The following is a 23,198-nucleotide window of genomic DNA, read 5'->3' on the forward strand; positions in this document are numbered from 1 at the left end:
CGCACGCGCACACGCACGCGCACGCACACGCACACGCGCACGCACGCACGCGCACGCACACGCACGCGCACGCGCACGCACACGCACACGCACACACACACACGCACACACTGCACACTCCACAAGTTGAAACTGTCTGGGGAGGGATAAATAAAGGTCCTAATATAGCAACACAAAAAAGATAGGAGCCAGGCAGTGGTGGCAGTCTCTAATCCCAGCTCTCTCGAGGCAGAGGCAAGCGGATCACTGTACAGAACGAGTTCCAGGACAGCCAGGGCTACACACAGAGAAACCCTGTCTCAAACAAACAAACAAAGGTAGGAACTGGAAGGGAAGAGAAGTGGCCTAAGAAACCCAGGAATATTGTCACCAAGATGGAGTCACCACATACCCCGGGGAGGAATTCTGTGGCTTAGATAAAGTAATTCCCTCCATGGGGTACATACCTCAGCTTTCCTCACTAGGAGAAACCCCACCCCCACCCCAACTTTCTCTTTGGGCCTCAGGAGTTGGGACCCGAGAGGATAAGGAAGAAGGTCTATGATTCCAAGAATGGCCTCTGTCATCCATGGGCAGATCTCCTAAAGTCCCAGCCAAAAGGCCTGGGGGCTGGGAGGGGGGCTGAGAAAGCAAGCCAGAAAGACATGGAAAACCCCAGGATTCTGTGGGAGGCAAAGGGGTAGGGGCCAGAGAGGGGCCATATCAAGCCCCAGCAGCCCTTGGCTTTGGCCCAGCAGGAACTTGCCTGCTCCATCCAGAGACTGGGAGCGGCCAGCTCATGAGAGCTCATGAGAGCGGAAGAGGTCAAAGCTGGATTTCCCCTTTCCAATATGGCACAGGGGAGGAGGGGCTGGCCAAAGGAGCCCGCAGAGTGCTGCGGGTGAGATGGCAAGGTCTTCAAAGGCCAAAGCTGGGGAGAGATGGCCACCTGGCCGTCCAACATCAAAGAGTGACACTCAGACAGACACTGTCACATGGGGCAGGTCACATCTGGGTCAGTGCTGGGTACACGGAAGGGAGTGACCTATTTCTAAGGTTCCCCATTAGGAACCTCCCTGGGAGTCCAGACGTCTGTCAGAGCCAGACAACAAAAGGTGTCTGGGAAGAGCCTTAGGAAGGGTGTGGTGAGGGTGATAGGCTGAGGTGTCTGGTGACTTGATCCGGAGCTCCCATCCAGGCCAAGGGGCCCTGACTCCTGCCAGCCAACGGAGTGGCCAAGGCCAGGTGCAATGTTCTAAGCCACCATCCCTCTATAATGCCTGCACCTCTATGTGGCTTCTGTTGGCCCTCCAAAATACTCCATGGAGCCCCATGGAACCAGCGGGTGACCCTAACTGTCTCAGAATTCCTTAGCACACAGCACCCCCCGCCCCGTCCCCCGTCCTGCTTCACATTCTGTCCAGAGAGGAAGCCATCTCTCAGCCCACTTTGAAGAGAACATATTCGCAGAGGCCTTCGGGCCCTGTGCATAGATGTCTCGGTCAGCTGTCAGTGGGAGTTTCTGATCACACTTGCCAGTAGCTGATGAAGACTCCATACAGGGGGGCAGGTGAATGACTTGAATATTCGATGAGACAATGCTGGCACCCCCTGAGCCCTGAGACTGGCATGTGCCAGGAGCTGATGAAAGACAAGCTACAGGACAGGACCGAAGTAAGACACCATCTCCAGGGCTGGATCCAGGGGTTCAAGGCTAATGAAGACCCCCTGAGCCTCTTACAGGATGGGAGTCCCAAGGGAGCAGGCATTTCATCTGCCTGTCCAACATGAGCCAGCTGTGTATTTCCTGAGGACAGACAGACACCTTTTGCCATGTATAAAGCAGACACCAGAGCTGTTGCTTCACAGGATATGAAGCCGGGTGGGGTGGGGGTATCATACGCGGCACTTACTGGATTGTCATCCTCTCCAGCCCCACTGAGTCTATGAGCTGCCACTGAAGACACCCGGCACTGCAGCCCCACGCCCAGGACAGTTTCTGTCTTCCCTACAGAGGAGCTGTGCCTCTTGACTTGAGTAGATTTGGAGTCTTCCAGCCCTTGTGTCCTGCCTGAAGGACCAAGTCTGTGTCCTCCAGCTTGCTTGTCCATAAAAATCCTTTCCCATGATCTTGGCTTGCCCATCCCTGACCATGACCTACTTGTCTAACATATTCATTTTCTCCCGCAACACTAACTCAGTCAAGGGGCCTGCATCTTACCATCTCCGCCATCAGACTGGTCCTGAAGGCAGTGGCACCTTAGAGTGACAATCAGGTGGCTTCAACCCTAATGGCCCTTGACGTGATAAAATGGGAATGGCCCCATGCCTGCCTCCCACTGCTCCTTACTTCTCCGAAGCTTCTCACCCCCTCTCAGCTGTGCCAACAGTGAATGTGCTCTAAAGGTCTGAAGACTCAACTATGTCGTGGCATGTCTCTCCCTAGCAAGAGCCTGTTTCCATGCCCTTGGTGCTCCAAAAGGCCACCCATGCCTTGCAGGATATTTCAAATTCCAACACACACATGCTTTCTTTGTAAGGAGTTCTGACTCCATCTTGGTGGACCACTAACCCAGAAACTCTACACCCCAAGAGCCAGCTAAGCCCCAGGAATGCAAATGTTTGAGCCGCCCCCATCCCACCCCCTCCTAACCAACCCCGCAGACTAAACTAAGGAGGTTTAACAACCATCCCCCACCCCCGCCCGCGGCTTGGTGTTTTGGGGAAGTTTTGTTTTGTTTTGATTTTTTTTTTAATTTTCTTCCAGTGGGATAGAGAAGGCTAAAAGGAAGTAAGATTACTTCCAGTAACTGTAATTTCTCTGCCTCCTCTAGAACCATGGCCAAAGTTACTCCCCTTGCTGTAGCCTAAAGAGTAGGAGTGGGGATCTCAGGAATTCAGACATTTGGACAGTTCATAGGGATGGGGGTAGGTTTTAGAGGAAGGGTGGGGGTCTTCCAGCCTGGTCCCTCCTGTCACACTGAATTTGTCGGGTAAGAGCCCACTGTAACTCCATTCCACTCACTTCAACTCAGGATGAATGTCTCAAAACCACCAGTGAGGTAAACAGAAAGAAATACAGAGCCCGCCTTCAGTGGCCCTGTATGAGGAAGGCAGTCAGCTCGTGTGAGAGAGCCAAGCAGGGCCCCTCCCTCAGCCCACCTTCATAAGGAAGGTGGGGATCTGTGGGCAGAGGCCCGCTTTGGGGAGGAAGGAGACAGACCTGACCCTTCAGGGGCGATACACAGGCTAGAGAGCCAAGACAACCTTGTCCATCTGACTAGGTCGAGGGACTCAATCCCACTGTAACCCACTCTTGTAGACACAGCAGCTTCAGAACTAAAGGGATGGAACCCCTGAGAGCCAGCCAATGAACATCCATAAAATATGACCTGGCTCGATCAAAGATGCTAGCTTCTCATCATCACTGAAGAGATGGCCTAGCTCATTCGTTCACTCATCCACTCCTTCGGCTTTTAACATGTGTGGCACCACGTTCAGGTGCGTAAGATGGGCACCTGAACCCTGACAGTGAACGAGCCATGCCTGTGCCTGGAATGGACTCCAGCACTTTCTTCAGGGCCTCAGGCCAGATACTGAGGGAAAGGATCAGCCCTAGCGTGGTCTCCACAGCTTCACCCCCACCCGCCCCCCAGGGTTCTACTGCGACACTGCCTAAACTACTCCGATATGGAAGGAGGTGGTTCCTTACTTCATCTGTGTTGTAAGGACTAAAGAAGGCATGCCAAACTGATCATGCCTGAGTACAAAGGGACTCTTGTGGCCACCCCACATCTGTATGCACCTGAGGAGAGGCAGAGGTGTAAGGAAACTGAGAGGCAGCCCTCTAGGATTAAGCCTCTGGTTTGGCCATCCGAACCAGTGGATGTGTCTAACATAGAGGGCAGTCCTGCCGCAGGAGACAGTGATGGCTAACTATGGTCCTCCAGTCTTCCTTCCACTGAGCTCCCCTCACGCATGCGCACACACACACACACGCACAGCACACGCACACACACACACACACACACACACACACGCACAGCACACGCACGCGCACACCCTGCTGCTGCTAAGAACAATATGTAGCACTAGCGGATCTCCACACCTATTTGTAGGACTGTCATGAAAAGTCAAGAAGGCAAAAAGAAACTGTAGCAACCTGGACATCGAATCTCCACAATCTCCACGCCTGGTCCCAAGAGAGCCAGAGCTACATGATCCTGTGGCTTGAAAGAGTTCCCTGCCTGCCTTTTATGTTGGGACACTGGGTCTTGCTAGACAGCCCAGGCTGGCTACAGCAATCCTTAGCCTCCCAAGCGTTTATTATAGGGCCCCCAGCTCCTCTTATCAACTCAACTTCAGAAGAAAGCAGTATGTCTACACTAAGAAAGCAGTATGTCTACACTTGAGGATCTCAGAGCGGTGGGGTTGGCTTGGAGGGAGCTGGGTGTTACAGGGCTATGAGGCCTGGTATCAATACCCTGGGGGACTTACACAGGCCCGCCCCCAGACTTCTGCCTCTGCAGCTCCTGACTCCTCATTAGGACCCGTTCTAGAGCATAATCACGGCCTGGACCAAAGGACCCCACACCTGTATCTACAGCTGTGGAAGGTTCTGCCTGGACCAAAGGACCCCACACCTGTATCTACAGCTGTGGAAGGTTCTGCCTGGACCAAAGGACCCCACACCTGTATCTACAGCTGTGGAAGGTTCTGCACAAGGACCCCACACCTGTATCTACAGCTGTGGAAGGTTCTGCCTGGACCAAAGGACCCCACACCTGTATCTACAGCTGTGGAAGGTTCTGCACAAGGACCCCACACCTGTATCTACAGCTGTGGAAGGTTCTGCCTGGACCAAAGGACCCCACACCTGTATCTACAGCTGTGGAAGGTTCTGCCTGGACCAAAGGACCCCACACCTGTATCTACAGCTGTGGAAGGTTCTGCACAAGGACCCCACACCTGTATCTACAGCTGTGGAAGGTTCTGCACAAAGGACCCCACACCTGTATCTACAGCTGTGGAAGGTTCTGCACAAGGACCCCACACCTGTATCTACAGCTGTGGAAGGTTCTGCCTGGACCAAAGGACCCCACACCTGTATCTACAGCTGTGGAAGGTTCTGCACAAGGACCCCACACCTGTATCTACAGCTGTGGAAGGTTCTGCCTGGACCAAAGGACCCCACACCTGTATCTACAGCTGTGGAAGGTTCTGCCTGGACCAAAGGACCCCACACCTGTATCTACAGCTGTGGAAGGTTCTGCACAAGGACCCCACACCTGTATCTACAGCTGTGGAAGGTTCTGCACAAGGACCCCACACCTGTATCTACAGCTGTGGAAGGTTCTGCACAAGGACCCCCACGCCCATATCTACAGCTGTGCAAGGCAAGGCTAAAAGAAGCACCGGAATGTGTGATCCAGGTGGGAAGCCAGAGCCAGGGCCCATGCTGTTTTCAGGACACGGGATGGTGGGGGGGGGGGGTCCTGCAGCAAAGGAGAGTATGGCAGACTGCAGCTACACGGTGCCTCTCTCATCTCACTTTGCCTGCAACCTAGAGAGCCCACAAACGCTGCCTCCCAGGCAGGACTTACGCTGCTGCTGCTGAGGGAGAAAGCAAAGAGGTCACAGCCAGAGTGAGTCTGTCACTGCTAGCCACCTCCTTAGGAGGAGCTGGCATGGCACTGTAGGCTTCCATGCCCACGCCCACCTCCAGCCCTTGCCTCAGCCCAGACCCTGAGGCTCCGCCCTCACTGGCCACAGGAAACACAGTCGCTGTCCAAGCCCAGCTTCCCAGAACAGTCACCGCGCTTCCCTAACCTGCCCGGAAAGGGGGAATGAGCGCAGCTGCTTCCTGTCTGCACCTGGCTTGTCACAGCCCACGACTGTCCACTCTGCTTCCTATGGCTGGGGAGGGACTGGTACATGGTCAAGCCTGGCACACAGACACCCTTAACATGCATGTGTGATAAATGGAAGGTTGGAGAGGAATAAAAAGCTAGCTCAGACCTGAAAAATCAATTGATCTGAGGGGGAAGGGAAAGACACAGACAGACCTACAGACAACACACACACACCAATATCGAAACTGAAAATCCAGGCATCATAGTGCCTTTATTGATGACATTTCTCAGGTGCCCACTGTGACTCCAAGTCCCAGGTATGCTCCTGAAGACTTGGCATACACACTGCCCTCACCCACAGAATACATCTCTCGTCTTCTTTTCCTCTGTCAGCCCTCAAAGCCCCAAGACTCCGCATCAGAGACACCCCCCCCCAATAAGTCCTGACTGCCATTAAAATTCAATCTGATCCCTGCTGGGTCCCTCTGCCTTGGGCACTCTCCCTAGTGTTACATTCGAGGGGCGGGGCGTTATCCGCCCTCTTTAGGATAAGCTACCTCATTTCCAATAGGCAGGTACCCTGACTACAGGAAGGACGCCCCCAGGCAACTCACCTGCGTGCATCATCTCAGTCTGGGGCACTCTGACACCCCCACTTTGCAGAGGGACACTGGAGGCTGGGAGAAGTGGCCAGCACACTCAGGTCACAGAGGCGGGAAGTGCCAACGCTAGACTGCTGTCATCTCCCTGACTGCCAGCCAAGCTCAAAACAGCTTCTACCTCCTCCACACCAGACTAAACCCTGCTTCCCCTGCGGCCTCATCCAGACAAGAGACTGCCACCCTGAAGCAGGGCCTAACTATCCCCTGCAGTCACCTAACGGCATGTCTGCTTTCTCAGGCAGGGGAACACACACAGGCTGCAAGGCACCAAAACTTCCATGCCTGCCACCCAAGCAACCAGTCTCTGCCCTGACCTGTGCTCCCTCCCTCTCCATACAGCAACTAAAAGGGGCTCTGCCTTTAGTTCAGGACTTAGCAGAGGTTCCTGGGATCCTGCCAAGACCCGCACCAAAGGAGGCTCTGCTTTGATAGCGCCTGGCCCCAGATAGGTGTAGTAATGCCCTGAATGAGGCTATATGGAAATATCCATTTGCACGCGCGTGCACACACACACACTCGTCTCCTGGAACTGCCTTGAGCATCCTCTAGCAGGATCTAAGCAGCCTAGGCATTCCCCTGTCTCCAGCCCAACAGCAGTAGTAGCAGGCCAGCCTGCACCAACTCGGAGCATCTTCTTGCCAGGCCACACCCCTTGGGAGTGCCGCCAGCCCCAAGGGTTTGGTTTGCTGTCTCACCTGCCACCTCCTTCACCCAGCTCTCCTCCTGCAGTCTGGGGCAGGGCTGAACTGGAAGGGGCACCCAGTCGCTATGTCTCCCAGGCAGGGCAGGGCTCTTGTGCCCCTACAGCCCCTCCACCTCCCTGACCTCCCGCACCTGGATCTGCTTGCAAATGACTAAGCAATTTCTCCCTGGAGCTGACTGCCAAGAGGCCCTGCTGGCTGCAGAAAAGCACCAGGATGTCCTGAGCCATGCATGCTGAACCCTTAATTAGCGAGCCCTCTTCTTGGGAAAGAAAGCCCCTCCATGTTTTGTTTTGCTTCATTTTCCCCTTTAGTGAAACAAATCCACCCACGCGGTTACTGGAAGTGCAAGCATGTGAAACAGCCTTTTGCAAAGAGAATCAGTCAGCGTCCTTGAGAGAGGTGCAGGCCCTCAGAGGCTGGGCAGCCTGTGTACCCTAGGTTCCCAACAGGAGAACAGCTAGGGGGGGCTCGACCTCCACACCCAGTGTTCTTCAAACGCAGGTGATAACGCCGGGCAGTGCATATAGTTAGAACGCAGCCCACGCCCCAAGGGCAAGGTCCCTGGCACCAGACTGATACAGTGTACTTACTTAGCATGCACACAGGGGAATCAGACTTGTATTCAGAGCCCACCCACCACAGTGGGCACAGCCTCAGCAGGCCACCGTTCACTTGTCAGCAGCCAGAGATAATGGGCATCTGCCAGGGGTGTGCATTAGCTCTGCAGAGCTGTGAGGAAAAACCGCCTTGAGACGCTCTGCCTCTGCGTAGGGTACCCAAAAGACAGGTGTACAAACGCCATCTCTTGGCGAGTAGGACCCCGCCCCCAGGCCCTCAGTGCCAGCCCGTGTCTCCTGCTGCAGCAGACTTCCTCAGTCAGTTCTCAGTTTTACCCACAATGCCACCTGGGCAAATGGGCTAGGGGCTGGACCAGGTGCAGAAACAGTTAATCCCAGCTGCCCTGTGACCCTGGTGGGCTCCCCAGTCTTGTTTCCTCCACCGGACTGCACTGTCCCAGGAGCGACTGACTCCTTAGCCAGGACACGAACTTCTTTGCCACAGTCTTCCTGATGCCCTACCGCCTCCCTTCCCAGCCTCTGGGAACATGTGAGCTTATGACCCAGTTAAAACCCTAATTTTATTTAGGAGCTCAGGCTCAGCCACTCGTCACTAGAAATATCCACAGGAGATGTCCCTCGGGAAGGGAATTAAAGCTTAACGCCCAAGGCTGGTTTTTCTCAGAGAAAGCCGTGGCTCTACAAGGGAAGCCCAGCATCGAGGCCTCCATTTTCTCAGTTTTGTTTTACTGTGAATTCTTAGACAAAGCGCAGAAGGAAGTGTGAGAGCCCTGCTCCCTTCCCCCACCTCCCTCTACCTTCTGGCTATGAACCCAAGTGTGTATCACCTCTGGCTGATGACCCTCTATCCATGCAGGAGATAAGCAGGAGAGTAAAACTACCAGTGTCAGCTCCCAGCTCAGGATCATCTTCCCACCAGGAAGGCCTAGGGTAGCTGTGGGGAGCCCTCTAGCTTTCCCAGCCAGCAGCTGTTCTAGGTAGGTTTGTGAGAATGTGTAAGACTTGCTGGACATGGCTAGATCTGCTGACAGCCCGGCCGAACCACTAAACGTGTCTGGGGCTGTCTGGGGGATCTTTCCCTCGCCTCTCTGAAGATGCCGGTGTGTGTCACGTGATCATCACCAACGTCTCCTGAGGGCCAGACACCGGAGACAGGGAGCAGGTGAGCTGGACACGCTGCTACTCACTCTCCTACCTCCTCCTCCTGGGCCCAGCCACATGCCATTCCTTCCTCCCTCCATCAGAAACTCTCCCTGTGCAGCTCAGCACATCCCAGGGCTTACACTGTGGTTCTGTAGTGACTGCCTCCCACTACCCCATCCTGACTGGCTTCCAGCTCGATGGTAGGCAGAGGTGTGTGTGTGTGTGTGTGTGTGTGTGTGTGTGTGTGTGTGAGTGTGTGTCAGTGAGAGTGTCCCCAGAAACCACATTCACGATAGATGGGAACGGTGGCCCACCTGTGATGGTGGCCTCAGAAGGTGATGACAAGAGAATCCCTGGAACGAGCTGGCTAGCAAGACTTGCAAGATCGGCACCGTCTGGGCTTGTCCAGGAAACTGACTTAGCAATAGTGTGACAGAGTGATGGAGGATGGTTCCCAACGTCAACCTTAGGCCTCTGCAACCAAACAGAATTCCAAGTGCACACCTACAAACATACACACACACACACACACACACACACACACACACACATGCATGCACAGTGAAAATGCATACACATGAAAAAAATACAAAATACAGACTGCTTTCATTTACATCATTGTATCAGCATGAATTCCTATTTGATTTCTTTTCTTTTTGCAAAAGGGTCACTATGTAGTCCATGCTGGCCTAGAACTTACAAGTCTCCTGCCTCAGCTTCCCAAGTACTGGGATTCCAGGCTTGCAATTCATCTCAATGTGGTGCATTTGGCCTGTTTTTTAGCTGTCTGTGAATCTTGTGATCGGTGGGAAGCATTTAGCAGGAAACCACATACAGGCACTCTGTCTACACTGAAGAACTGGGCTCATTCCTAAGCCCAGGAAGGAAATAAGTGATTTACATGCAGGACCACCCAGACACACACAGGGCCTGCCTAGCTTTGGACAATCTCCTAATGCCATCCTGGGTCACATCCTAGGGACAGCTTTCCCTAGGTGCTTTCCAAAGCTGTGACACTTCCACATGATGAGTCAAAGTGAGACTGTTAAAGTGACATGAAATTTAGTTCATGAGCAGCTTGTTCCAGAAATCATGACCGCTACCTGGATTGCAACCAGCAACCATGGAACCTGAGAGAACTCTCTCCAACCCAACTCTCGTCACTTGCAAGGATGCTGCTGTTGTGAGGCAAATTTTAATTCAAGAGCATCAATGAAGCCAGGTGTAGAGGTGCACACCTTCAATCCCAGAACTGGGAGGTAGAAGCAGGCAGATCTCTGTGAGTTCAAGACCAGCCTGATCTACAGAGTGAGTTTCAGGACCGCCATGGCCACAGAGAGACCCTGTCTCACAGATGCACAAACACAGAGACAGACAGACAGACAGACAGACACACACACACAGAGTGTGGAAGAGAGAGAGAGAGAAAGAGAGGGAGAGAGACTAGCAATGGGTGACTATTTGGGTACCGTGTCTTAAAAATCAACAGGGACAGTTACAGCAGTCAAACTGTGCCATGTAAATTGTACCACAGTTAAGACCATAAAAAGCAAGCCTTGTACTAGTTTCTACTGTATATAACTTGGGCCCTATGAGATAGCGGCATGTGCTGATAGTATGTGTAGTATGCCAGGGACACCCTGCCTTGCCTTATAAAATATTCAGGAAGAGACAAGAGGGAGGCAGCTACAGGAACAGGACATCTGGTCCTCCTGAAGGGTCGTGAGTCTCGATGCAGTGATAGGCTTAGGAAAGAGAGAAACCCAGCCCCAGTTCCTACCAGGTCTAACTAAGCACAGCTGCTTCAGCCCCAGCAGAAGGGCGGGGAACTCAGCACCACAGAGCAAGTCACACCCCTCCAGTTGCTCTCAGCCCACTTCTCAGGAAGAAATAGACACAGTACCCCACGCTCCCTCAAACATATCAGGTGAAGCTATATGTCACATCTGACACGCAACAACTTGCAGAAACAGCCTGGGCTCTGGCTGCTTGGCCCAGGTGTCGTCTGCTTCTATTGATCCCTGCCAGCTTTCTGGAAGCATTTTAGATGGAAGACAGGATCAGAGACGGGAAGGAGACTTCTTAGAGCCAGCTTCTAAGGGAATGATCTCTAAATCTATACCCAGCAGAGCAAACTACCATTCAAAAAAAAAAAAAAAAAAGTACACCTTGTAGAGAACCCTAAACTGCTCCTCCCCTAAATCCAAATGTAAGTAGACCCCTCCAGTTCAAATGGCCCGAGACTCTGCAGAAATTGGAGGAAATGTCCAAGACGCAGGTTCAGGGGACGCTCCGCGTAAGCCTCCAAGGCACGAGAGCCCCTCTGAGCTTTCCTTCTGATCTTTCCTAGAAGAGGGATGCTCTTCCTGAGCCTGACAGGTTGTCTAGGAAGGCGATAAGGGTGTGTGAGCCTTAATCGTTGACGCTAGGTCATTAGGGCGGGGACTGGAGGTATCCATGTCTGCAAGTCTCCACAGTGAACATGTGAGCACAGTGCAAACCTCGGCTGTGGCAAGACCCATTACAGGGAAGAAAGAGACCCAGTCATGCGGGTGCAGCTCAGACGAGACCTCCGGGTTAGCCCTGTCTGGGCATCTCCCTCCGTGCAGGCACCAGGACCGCCTGGACAGAGCAGGCATTCAGAGGACAGACAGCGGCTGAATGATGAAGGAATTTTTATACAGAGGGGGGCAGAAAACCTTTTATCTTGAGCTTTCCAGACAGTCCTGAAAGTAGGGAGGCTGGCTTTAAGGAACCTTATTGGGCAAATGGGGCACAAGGGGGGTGGGGGCTGATCATAGCAATCAACCCAGAATCAACATGATGGTGCACACAGGACAGAGACAACATCACCCCCTGCAGAAAGCCTTTTCAAAGGGACCCTGACACAGACATACAGCTTAGAGGTAATTAACACGAATTCAGTACTCCTGCATGCCTTTAGGAAGCACCTTCCACACTTCAGACACACACCCTTCTCATGGGCCCTAAAATCACCAAACTGGGAAGAGCGTGGGATCTGGAAAGCACGCAAAGGTCGTCCTCATCCCTCATTTTCAGAGGGATCGAGCCACATGGTTCCATGTCCGTGGGCTTTCTGCCTGTCTACAGGTCTCATTCAGAAGGCCCTGCAGGGTTTCACGGAACAAATGATAGGTCTGCTCTCTGACCCCTGAGCTTAGGTTTGGGTCTGCAAGCTTCCTGGGATCCCCTAAGAGGCAAGCCCCTCTCCTCTGATGGCTGGCTTCCTCTGTGGCCTCCCACAGCAGGTGCAGGAGCAGCCTATCATCGTGGACTCTACAAGACGGAAGGCTTGAGGCAACAGAGAGATGCCACACAGCCAGACACCTGTGCCTTGGTCAGCAGCAGCAGCTCTGCCAAAGGCGCAGCAGCTGCCTGATTCTGGGAGGCGGCCAGTTGGAAGGACTGGGGACCTGAATTTGGGTCCTCTGAGAGACACCGTCCAGGACCCCCAGCTAATATATTTTATATGCAACATCATACAGGCAAGTTGGGGGTGGGAGCCCATCAAGCCACACATCCCAAAAACAGCTCTGGCAGTCAGATGGTGGAAGAGAGGTACAGGACACCCTGAACCCACAAACAACCCGAGCCTGACACAGGATGCCACCCCTGCCATACAGTAACGCAGCCACCCCCACGGGCTTCCCCCACGAGGGCCAGTTTTGCCAAACCCTCCTCATGGGTACATGACATGTGTGTGGGGTCCCCATGATCCTGGGCTCCACCAGGTACCTGACAGCTGTCTACAGCTCAGAGAGCATCTCAGGGGTTCATTCTTCTCAGCCATAAACAGGCAGCGGTATCTACCTCACAGGACCGTTTCAGAGTGGCAGACAAAGGCATTTGACAAGGATTCTGACTACTAGCATGACTGTTCCTGGAGAAGACAGGATTCCCGACACTCACTACCCTGAGTGCGGCCTGAGACAGGATTCCCGACACTCACTACCCTGAGTGCGGCCTGAGACAGGATTCCCGACACTCACTACCCTGAGTGCGGCCTAAGACAGGATTCCCGACACTCACTACCCTGAGTGCGGCCCCAGTATGGAAAGAATGCTCTCAGGAAGAACGGAGAGAATCGCACTAGCTACCTCACACGGGCCTGTGCTTCCCAACTGCCCTGAGGTGCACTCACTACTCTACTCTGTCACCTTCTCCTTCTCCAGAAGGTCACAGAGGTGCAGGCAGATGTGCAGCTTCACACAGGCCCAGAAGCCGCAGAGCTGTGTGACTGCGGACTAGGAAATCTGAAACCAGCAGCCAAACACCCATCTGCCCTCTTCTGGGCTGTTTCTTCTCTCACCTATTTGTTGCCGCAACAAAAAGCCAGTTAAAGAACAGGAAGGTCTGTGTGTGTGTGTGTGTGGGGGGGGGGTGCGGTGTGGTGTGTGTGTGGGGGGGTGTGTGGTGTGCGGTGTGGTGTGTGTGTGTGATATGTGTGTGTGTGGGTGTGTGTGGGGGTGTGTGGTGTGCGGTGTGGTGTGTGTGTGTATGTGGGTGCGGTGTGGTGTGTGTGTGTATGTGGGTGCAGTGTGGTGTGTGTGTGTATGTGGGTGCGGTGTGGTGTGTGTGAGTGTGTGTGTGTGTATGTGTGTACGCGCGCATGTGCGCGCGGGCAGCAGTGATGCAAACAGGGTCTGGTAGCAGCAGGAGAGACCCAAGGAGGGGCCAGGCGCTCCTAAGCAGGGGGAAGGGCAAGGATACCCCTGAGCGTGTGGGCAATGGGGACAGGTCATTGGTGACCTCTGCTGAGCAGTTGTAGTAACAAGGGTGTTGGATCAGGCTTGGGGGGGAGGGGGAGATAGGATGGTAAAGGAAGTGAGGAGCCAGAGGCCAGAGTGCTGACCACAGTCCAGAGACCCGGGAATGGAAGTTGGGCCATGGCCAGTGTTATTCCTCTCTTCCAGGGTGGAAGGTGTCGAGGCACTTAATGGCCAAAAAGACAGAGCCACACCTGTACGGCTCCCAGACCTTTCCCCCAGCAGCAACACAAGCAACTTCACTCCACCTGCCACCCAGCTGAAGTGGCCATCAGTGGAAAGCTATGTCTACCCACAGAGCTCACGGCTCTACGGTTCCCTTAAAAGCATACCTCGCAGCCACCTTCCCCGGGCGGCTGGCAACAGAACAGGGTCTGATGCGCACAAAGACTTGGGTTCTACTTCCATCATGGTGGTGCATACCCATAACCCCAGCACCCCGGAAGCTGAGGCTGGAGGGTCACAAGTTCCAGGTCAACAAGGCTGAAAGTGTGCTCAGCAGCAGAAAACTTCCCCAGCATGCACGGCTCTGGGTTCTGTCCCCATCACTGAAGAAAAGACATGGTAAGATAGTCGATTTTATATTTTTTTCTCTTGACATTTTAGAAAGGGAAACAGAAGCATAAAACCACAAACTGAAAAGCTTTCCTGATGGTTCTCAGACACTTTGCTACTCGCCTTAGAGGCCTCAACACACATCAGGTAGCAAGTGTCTGCTGGTGTTCGGGGGTGACTCCCCAGACATGGGGAACCAGGTAGAAGCGACAGGCCCGAGAGGCCACCAAAGGTCTTCCCGGTTCTGGAAGAAGATGCCCAACATGGCTCTCCCGTGGTATCTCAAACTCACCTCATGCCATGCAATCTGCTGGCAAAGAAACGCCCTCACAATGAAGGCCCCAGTTCCTAGCTGCTAGTCCAGGCCTCTCTCTAACCCAAGCCTTCCTGTCTGTCATCTGGACAGGTCCCCTCGGGCCACGTACACCAGGACAGTTTCAAAGTATCTCCATGGACCTAGTCCCCAGACCTAGCACTAGGGTCTTGACCCACCATGACCGAACTAGCTAGGTTTTCCAGAAACACCCATCATTCTTCACCCTCCTTTAACATTCCATGTCCAATGAGCTCCCCAAGCCTGCCCACTGGACCCCAGGGGCACTGCCAGCTCACCTTCCAACTGGCAGATGAGAGTTAGACAGCAATCTCCCCTGACCTTCCAGCTCCAGCCTCCTCACCAGACTTGTGTGTGTGTGTGTGTGTGTGTGTGTGTGTGTGTGTGTGTGTACATGTTCATGTATAGACAGAAACAAACCATGCTCCCACATTACATACATAATTTCCAAGCATCGTCTCCTGGCTTCTCACACACAGTGTACTCCTCTGGCACCGTGGCTGCTTTAGGACATCACTGGGCAATAGGAAGGCAGGAAGGAAGGCGGAGAAAGAAGCTGGCAGTTATCTTCAAAACAAGTCATCCCTAGTCACCCTGTACTGAGGTCATCTTTTAGTGACCATTTACTCGGGACACATGTCTAGCTGCATGTCCTCTACTGACCTGAGCCTGCAGATACAGCTCAGGTTCATATCAATACCTTTTGTTGTGGATTGCTCCTATGTACACATCCATCTTTGTGGCTTAGGGAGGTCCAATAACACCAGTTCATATGGGTGGCTCAGATCAAATGATAAAGTTGAGGCCTGTGGTCAAAGGTTTGCTTTCCAGTAAGGCCCAGCATCATGCCATGGACTGCCTCTCAAAGGGGGAGTAGTAGTTATTTGAGGACAGCAGCTGGGACATGCTGCAAAATCCCAACCACTTGCGCTATGATTCACTTGTGGAGGTGCCAACGGCTCCAAATAGCATCCTTATCTACCACAACACCTCAAGGCTCATTGGATGGAGCTTCTGGATCATACATGGGAGCCTGGATCTGTTGCACAGCCTTCTCCTGCTAATCCGGAGCCAGCAGCATGGAGAACACCTCAATAGATGGGCCGGAGTAACACTCCCAACTGAGGAATGTCCGATCTCCAAAGTCCAAATAGGTCTGCTGGCATTGTGCTTCTATCCTGGCTGTAGGCAGGGCCAGGCACAACTTATCCTTTGCCTAAGAAGGGGTGTTCCGACACGCCTCACACCATGGACTCATACCACCATCATTGATGCAAAGGGCCCCTTATTTCCAACACTGTCAAGAAGATGACTTGCCAGTAATCCGGAGTGGTTTTCACCTCTTGCTCATTCAACCCATGGCAACACTGGTAACATCACTGCCACGTGGGACATATTGTAGAAGGGCAAGGTGAGCAAGACCGCCCCGAGGAAGAAACTGTGCCACAGCACTGGAGGCAGCACCACGCATGCGTGAACGCTGGCTTGCCAAGTGAAAGTGAACTACTTCCGGAAAGTCTTGTAGACAGGTCTGGAGAAAAGAGGCATTTGCAGGTACCAGATCTGTGCGTTTGCTTAAACGAGAAAGCCACATCTGGAATGGCAGCTACAGCTGGAGTCACCGCTTGGCCCGGTTAATGACGCACTAGTACTTCCTGAGAGCCACAGATGTTTTGCGCAGGCTACATGTCCTTTGTGGAGCTGAATGGGGATCTGGGTGGGACGTCCATCACCCTTGGCATCTCTCACCCCTTGACGGGGGTGCTCATCTCTGAAATCCCTCTAAGAGATGTGGCATCGCTTCCAACTTATCATCTCCCTGGGTGGACACATTTCGTATGGATTCCATTGGGCTTGGTCACCGTAACAGGCCTTGCTCCACAGGTCAGATAATTAACGTGATGATTATGCCAGCTGCTATACTTTCTGTTCCAATTACATTCTGGGATTGGAAAAAATTAACCACAGGATATGTTCGGGGACCCATTGCACCCTCAGAGTCGGATCTAAACTGAAAATCCACGGATCACATGACTTCCATCAGCCCCTATGGGACCACAGTGAAAATTCCAGGCTCCTGGACTCCAGTCAGCTCAGAGGCAACATCCACCAGTCCCAGGGTTCTCTGTGCCTTTCCCCCAGTGCATAGTTATCCTGCTTAGAGGTCTTAAGGCCCTTCGGGGAGGCCTGGCCGAAAGATTAACGGTATAAACTTCCGCGAGTGATATTGGGTATACTCAGGTAGACCTGGCCTCCCTGTCACTGAGTTCAGGGCCTAAAAACTGGGCCAGGTTGGGAACTAGTTGAGGAGCCACACTTCTGTTTTTATGATTTGAGTTAGATCAGTTCACTCACCTGGGAGGCTTTTTGCTTGTATGGTCAGGAATGCAGCCGGCTTCTAGGAACATGGTGATTAACTCCCCAGCCCCACAGGTCTGCACGAGCCAGACAGCCATGATTGCTGCTTTGCTGCGCCTCCCATTACCGTAATGACTAACTACACCCACCCCACCTTTGGAGGTTGAGAGCCACCACTCAGCCTCCTTCTCCCCCACCCAATTACTCCCCCGATCTCAGAGTTCTCAGGGCTCCACGTAAGGTCTGAGAAGAGCAAGCAACACTTTAGGAATGGTGAACCTCTTCTCCTGAATCTGTCTCCCAGAGTACTGGTGGGAAGTTCACCTTCTGGAACCCTCTCACCGACCGGTGAGGTTTTAAGAGGGAGATCTGCCCCTCTGGAATTCCAATCTTTCCATCCACCAACTCTTTCCTCCATTAAAACCCAGGGAGATTTGGCATCTCCTGTTCCAACAACTTTTCATGTTTCAACCAGCCAACCAAGCCGTTAGCAACCTTCGTAACTCTCGGGACGAAGAAACTCAACCTCAGTAAATTCAGCAGACCCAACTTTGTGTCCCCTGCTACGATGACACATCCTCATAAGGTCTACCCCCATAGGCTTGTGGGGTAGCGCTTTGGAAGGCAGCTCACCTTACACAGGTGAGGTGTCCCAAAGAGCAAGTCTTTGGTCCTTAGGGATGGGGTGACAAGCAGGAGACACGGTATTTAGTCTTCCTGATCAACTTGATGGCATTTAGGCTCACTTAGGAGACACTCCTATAGGTGTCTGTGACGGTGTTTCTAGAGGTGTAGCTGCGGTGGGAAAACCCACCCTGAATGTGAGTGGCAAGGGCTGAATAAATGAGATAAAGGAGTGAGTGGAACCCCAGCACTCATCCCTCCCAGTTTTCTGACTGTGCACGCCACATTTTCTGACTGGACGCCACACGACCTCAGGCTTCAGGGCCACACCCTCCCCAAGGTGACAAAATTATTCTTTCTTTAAGTTGTTTTTGTCAGGTATTTTGCCATGGCAACAAGAAAAGTAACTTACACAGGTGTAACTTTAACAATTAAGGTGGCCCCAGAGCATAGCCAGCAGCTTCAGGGAAGCCACACATCGCTAACCTGGTAAGCTGGGTTCACAATGAGGGACAGGGCGGAGAGCTTGTCACAGGCAGGGCTGAAGTCCCACTCAGCTGCCCTGTTCGGAGGGTGGAGGCCACATCCCAACCCCCTCCACATTCAGCCTGGGTTACCCAGAGCTCCCCTTCCCAGGACATTTCCCAGATGTCCCCTGGGGAAGCAGAGGTTCCCAGACCCCTCCAGCCATGGCCAGCACCGCAAGCTGAAGAATAAGCTTGGGTTGAGGTCTAGTGCAGAATTTGTTGACAAATCTTTCTCTCGTTCCCTGCCGCCCAGGCCTGCAATGACCGCCCCTCCCCCCCACTACCAGCATTATACAAGGCCAGGGCCTGCACAGTGGGCAGAGCTGGGCTGTGCCTTGGCGGCTTCTCTTGCCCAACTCTTCAGGGAGGCCGAGGGAGCCTAAGCCCATGCGGTTTGCCTCATGATCCTCAGACTCATTCTTTTTAATATTAGGCAACGAACAGAACTTTTACAAGGCTAAATAAGCAGGACGCTGTCCAGAGGCCCTGGAGTGGCACCAAGCTGAGGCCCTGACTGGCTGTCCCTCCTCTTCCTCCAGAGCACAGTGCCAGCCTCACCTTTAAAGTGCAGGTGGCACACTGGCCCAAATCTTACCCTCATAAGGAGTCACAGGGCCTCTCTTAAACACGATTCCCCCCACTAGTAAATTGACAACATACTTCTGCTTCAGAATATTCCAACATGCATGTATGTGTGCACTCATGTATGTGCACTTGTATGTGTTGAGCCTTGAAACTGGTGAAGGTATGTGGCTTATTCATTATAGTCTCCTTTCTTCTGACACATGGTTGTATTTTTTTTTTTTTTTTTGCAACAACAACAAAAAAGTCACTAAAAAAACATTAACAGGGACCATCAAGATGTTTCAGCAGACCATAGCTACACAAACCTGACAGCCTGTGCTTGACCCCCAGTCCACAAAGTTGTCCTGTGACCTCTACAGCACTTGTGTATCCCTCCACACACACATCAGACACACACAAGAATAACAAAATTTAAACGTTAGCACGAACTTGCTGAAGGGACAGGAAGGCACACTGCGGTGGTGACTGAAGTCTAATTGGAGCTTCAACTTCACCATTCAGTGGCAAACAGACCTTGACTATGTAACCTGCCAACCGGGGCAAAGAGGGAGGGAGGGTGCGAGGGGGCAGGGAGAGTCCACAGTCCAAGGCTCCTGGGAAGTGCAGTCAGGTCAAGCCATTGCCCACTAGGAGTAGGAAGCTGGGTCATATCAGAGCCCTTGAAGCACAGGCACCGCTTTGAGAGAGAGGTCGTCATTTGGGGAAGGTGAGCACAGCATTGAAAGATGACAGACAGCCTTTCACACTGCTCACTGACCTGGTAGTCAGTGTGTGCTTACGCCTAGACAGACTGAGGCAAACCTGCCACGCGCTGTGCACCGATAACAAGATGAATCAATTCACACATACCAGTCACACCCTATTTCTGAAAGGGACTGGTGTGAAATTCCTAGACCAAACTCGGAACACTTCGCTAAAAGCGAAGAAGATACATCTGCCTGTAAGCTTCATCCACCCAGGAAGAGGAGGCAGGTTCAAGAAGGGAGCACCAGAATCCACCAGGCTCAAGAAGGGAGCATCAGTATCCACCCAGGCTCAAGAAGGGAGCACCAGTATCCACCCAGGCTTAGGAAGGGAGCACCAGCATCCACCCAGGCTCAGGAAGGGAGCACCAGCATCCACCAGGCTCAAGAAGGGAGCACCAGCATCTACCAGGCTCAAGAAGGGAGCACCAGCATCCACCAGGCTCAAGAAGGGAGCACCAGCATCCACCAGGCTCAGGAAGGGAGCACCAGCATCCACCAGCCTCAGGAAGGGAGCACCAGCATCCACCAGGCTCAAGAAGGGAGCACCAGTATCCACCCAGGCTCAAGAAGGGAGCACCAGCATCCACCAGCCTCAGGAAGGGAGCACCAGCATCCACCAGGCTCAGGAAGGGAGCACCAGCATCCCCATGAGCAGCAGTACCTCTTGGGAGCAAGGAGAATTCAACTTCTGTGCTGATTCGGAGGGGGTCAGTTTTATGTAGCAGCCGTGAGGGACCCACTGAAGGGTGTGCCTACCCTTGCTGGCACAACCTCACACTCAGGCAGCCTCATTTACCCCCTAAGTGACCTCACCCAGGGCCCCAGGCAAGACCACTCCTTCCAAAGACTCTGACAGCTGTGGCTTCTCCCCAGAGTTTGGTCTGGCTGATTTGAGTGGGGTCTAGGCTTAAATAAAAAAAAGATTTGTAAAGTTTCTGCATCCAGCAACTCCTACCCAGATAACCGTCTTCTACTGGAAGTGCTCCCCGCAGAAAGAGGAGGAGGAGAAATGCTTCAAATGACCTAATCCAGTTCATCACTGTGCAGCTGCCTGGCCTATGACCTCAGTGTCAGGGACACTAACCAACAGCAGCCAGGACCTGACTTGGAGCTTGAGCCACAGCACTGTGGGTAAGTCACCCAACCTCTCTGGGCTTCCACTGGGAAAGGGCTGGTCTAGTTAGATATTCTCTAAGTGATGTAGTGTTTCCCTGATTTCCATGATTCCTTCTGTCTGTACCACTAATAGTGAGTTCTACCGCCTAGAGATGGAAGTTAGAAAGGCGGTTCCCCTCTCCTCACATCTAACCATTAGGAAGAAAGCTGCCAACTCTCTCCAGGCCATCCTACCTCAGCATGTACACACACACACACACACACACACACACACTTCAAGGACACTAAGCCTTCGTGGGGGGAAGTGGGGGGTGTGGTGGTGGGGGTGGCACTGTTACCATAAACACCTGTTAAAACTCAGTTCATGGGCAGTTTCTGATGCTACAAACTAGAGTATTTAATTAAACATTACTCACGCAGGAAGCAGCGTCTGCCAGCTCACCACCACACTGTACAGTTTGCTTTCAGAGAAAAAGAGAGAGGAGGGGAGAGGAGCAGGAGCCCTGCTCAGCCAGCACTGGCAGGGGCTTCCCTGGAAGGGCGCCAGCTAACGCTCCAGCAATATCCCATTTAACCAGGATCAAACAGGCAAGGGGAGTCACACTCCTTCCAGAGCCAATGGCCAGCCCCACTGGTTATCCCAGATGGCGTGCGCGCACACACACACACAGATGTAGAGACACATGCTCATGCCACGGAAATATGTTCACAGACACGCAAGAAGACTTAGAAAACGCATATCCACAAGGATACACGGGCACAGACACATAAACACACGGGGACACACGCCCATACTCAAAAGCACACACAACTTCCTGGCCAGCCAGCATCTTTACAGGCACCATTTGGCAAACATTCAGAGCCTTTGCCATCGCACACTGGTAAACTTGGAAATTAAGAGTCTTTACACACACAGCAGGCGCGGGGCAATCCATGCCGCTGCTCCACCAGCCAACTCTGACTGCTCTTGTTTCTGTTTCCATCGATTTCCTGACATAACCTCGGTTGCCGGGAGAAGCATCAGTGGCTCCGGGGTGGCTGGCGCCGCGCGCAGAGTCACCAGGCGGTCTCCCAATGAGAGGCGGTACAGGGCTGGATCGGAGGGGGACCGGGGCTGTAGTGACCGCTGCAAACAAGAGGCCGGACTGGCGGGAAAAGCGAAACTAACTAAACGCAGCAGGGTCGCGGTGCTCGGTGCGGAGGGGTCCACTCTACTTTGGCCGCGGGAGCCAGCCTCGAGAACAGAACCCTAAGGCGCCCCGAGACTGTCGCGCGCCCCAGGCCTCTCTCCGTTCTGCAGCCGCCGAGGCTCATCCCACGGCGCGACAGTCCCCGCTCCACTGAGGCCCCCGCCCAGTGCCGCCCCCGCAGGTGGGACCCCAGAGCTTCCAGGGGCCGCCCGCAGCAGCACAGGCGGCAGCGCGCTGGGCGGCGCCCGGCCCCTCTCCAGGGACCCACAGCGAGCAGGGCTTCTGGGCCAGCACTTCACGCCGGGTGCCCACCTACGCCCACGCTCTGGCCCGCGCTCGCCCTCTAAGCTCCCGCAGCGCGGCGGTCCCCACGCCGCCCCCTGCCCGGGTCCCAGAGGCCGACCGCGCGCCCACTCACTGGGTCTTCGGTGGCCCGCGCCGCCTACCGGGCAGAGAGGCCGCAGCCTGGAGGCTCGCGGTGCCCCGGACCGCGCCCGCGGCTGCAGAGCGAAGTCGCTTCCTTCCCGCGGCCCCGGCGCCAGCGCCTGGAGCTGGTTCCTGCAGCAAGCAACCGCGCGGGCCGCTCGAGCGCGACTCGTGCGCTGAGAAGAAAAACCAACCGACCGCTCTGGAGAGGGGGGCGGTGGAGGGAAAGAGGGACGTGCCGTGGGCGGGGCTTGCACGCCCCACCCCGCCTTCAACTGCCCTGCCACGCCCCTCGTCGAGTTCCTTCCACCACGCCCTACCTCGGGTCTCGCCCTTTATCCCCGCCCTCCCTTCTCTGCCAGCCCCTCCCGTGCCCCTCCCCTCCCCACTTTTCCACCGTGCCCCGCCCCTTCTCGCCACGCCCCTCTACTCTCCCGGCCTAGTCTCGGGTTTCCCAGCTCTCGGCGCTGCGAGGCGCCCGAGAGCTCAGAGCGCACAGGGTGCAGAGGCGGGGCGGGATTACCGGCGTGCGAGCTCTACAGCCCTCGCCACCCCCCTCTCGTGGAGGTTCCCTGGGGTGGCGGAGGCTGCAGCCAGGCATCTCTGCCCTGGCGTCTGCAGCAACAGCTTCAATCCCTCCGGAGGAGTTTTTGGGAAAGGCTGGGCTTGAAGCCGGGGTTGTAATAACGGAAACCCTGAGGAGAGCTGCGGTGGTGCCAGGCCCTGCATTGGGGAGTTACGGTTCATTCATGGGGGGAGAGGAAGTCGACATGTTTGGCAGGGTGAGGTTACAGCAATAATCAGAGGAGCAAACCCTTGCTTAATTCGTTTGAAACTCCAAGTTTTAAGGTTCTGTAATGCCTGCGTGCAAAGGATGGTGTAAGAGTGCATTTGTAATCCCACTGGACTATACTCACTCTGTTTTGGCGCCCGTGGGGGCCCCGAGGGGCTGGTTACATAGGCATTCACGGTACCTAGATGACCCTGAGCTTAGGACGGTGTGTGCGCGACAGGGAGTGTCCCTCCAGCTTC

At 54.0% G+C, this 23,198-nt stretch overlaps 1 protein-coding gene across 1 annotated transcript in view; it reads right to left on the minus strand.

Moving 5' to 3' along the window:
• Spsb1 (splA/ryanodine receptor domain and SOCS box containing 1) overlaps positions 1-22,372 on the minus strand; it is a 61,049-nt gene extending 38,677 nt beyond the window's left edge. Inside the window, exon 1 of the mRNA XM_051173862.1 lies at positions 22,159-22,372. The gene's annotated coding sequence lies outside the window, so the exon portion shown is untranslated. The remainder of the gene's footprint in view (positions 1-22,158) is intronic.
• Positions 22,373-23,198: the final 826 nt, after the last annotated feature.

Source organism: Phodopus roborovskii, unplaced genomic scaffold, assembly GCF_943737965.1.
Source record: "Phodopus roborovskii unplaced genomic scaffold, PHOROB, whole genome shotgun sequence".
In the NCBI taxonomy this organism is placed as follows: domain Eukaryota; kingdom Metazoa; phylum Chordata; class Mammalia; order Rodentia; family Cricetidae; genus Phodopus; species Phodopus roborovskii.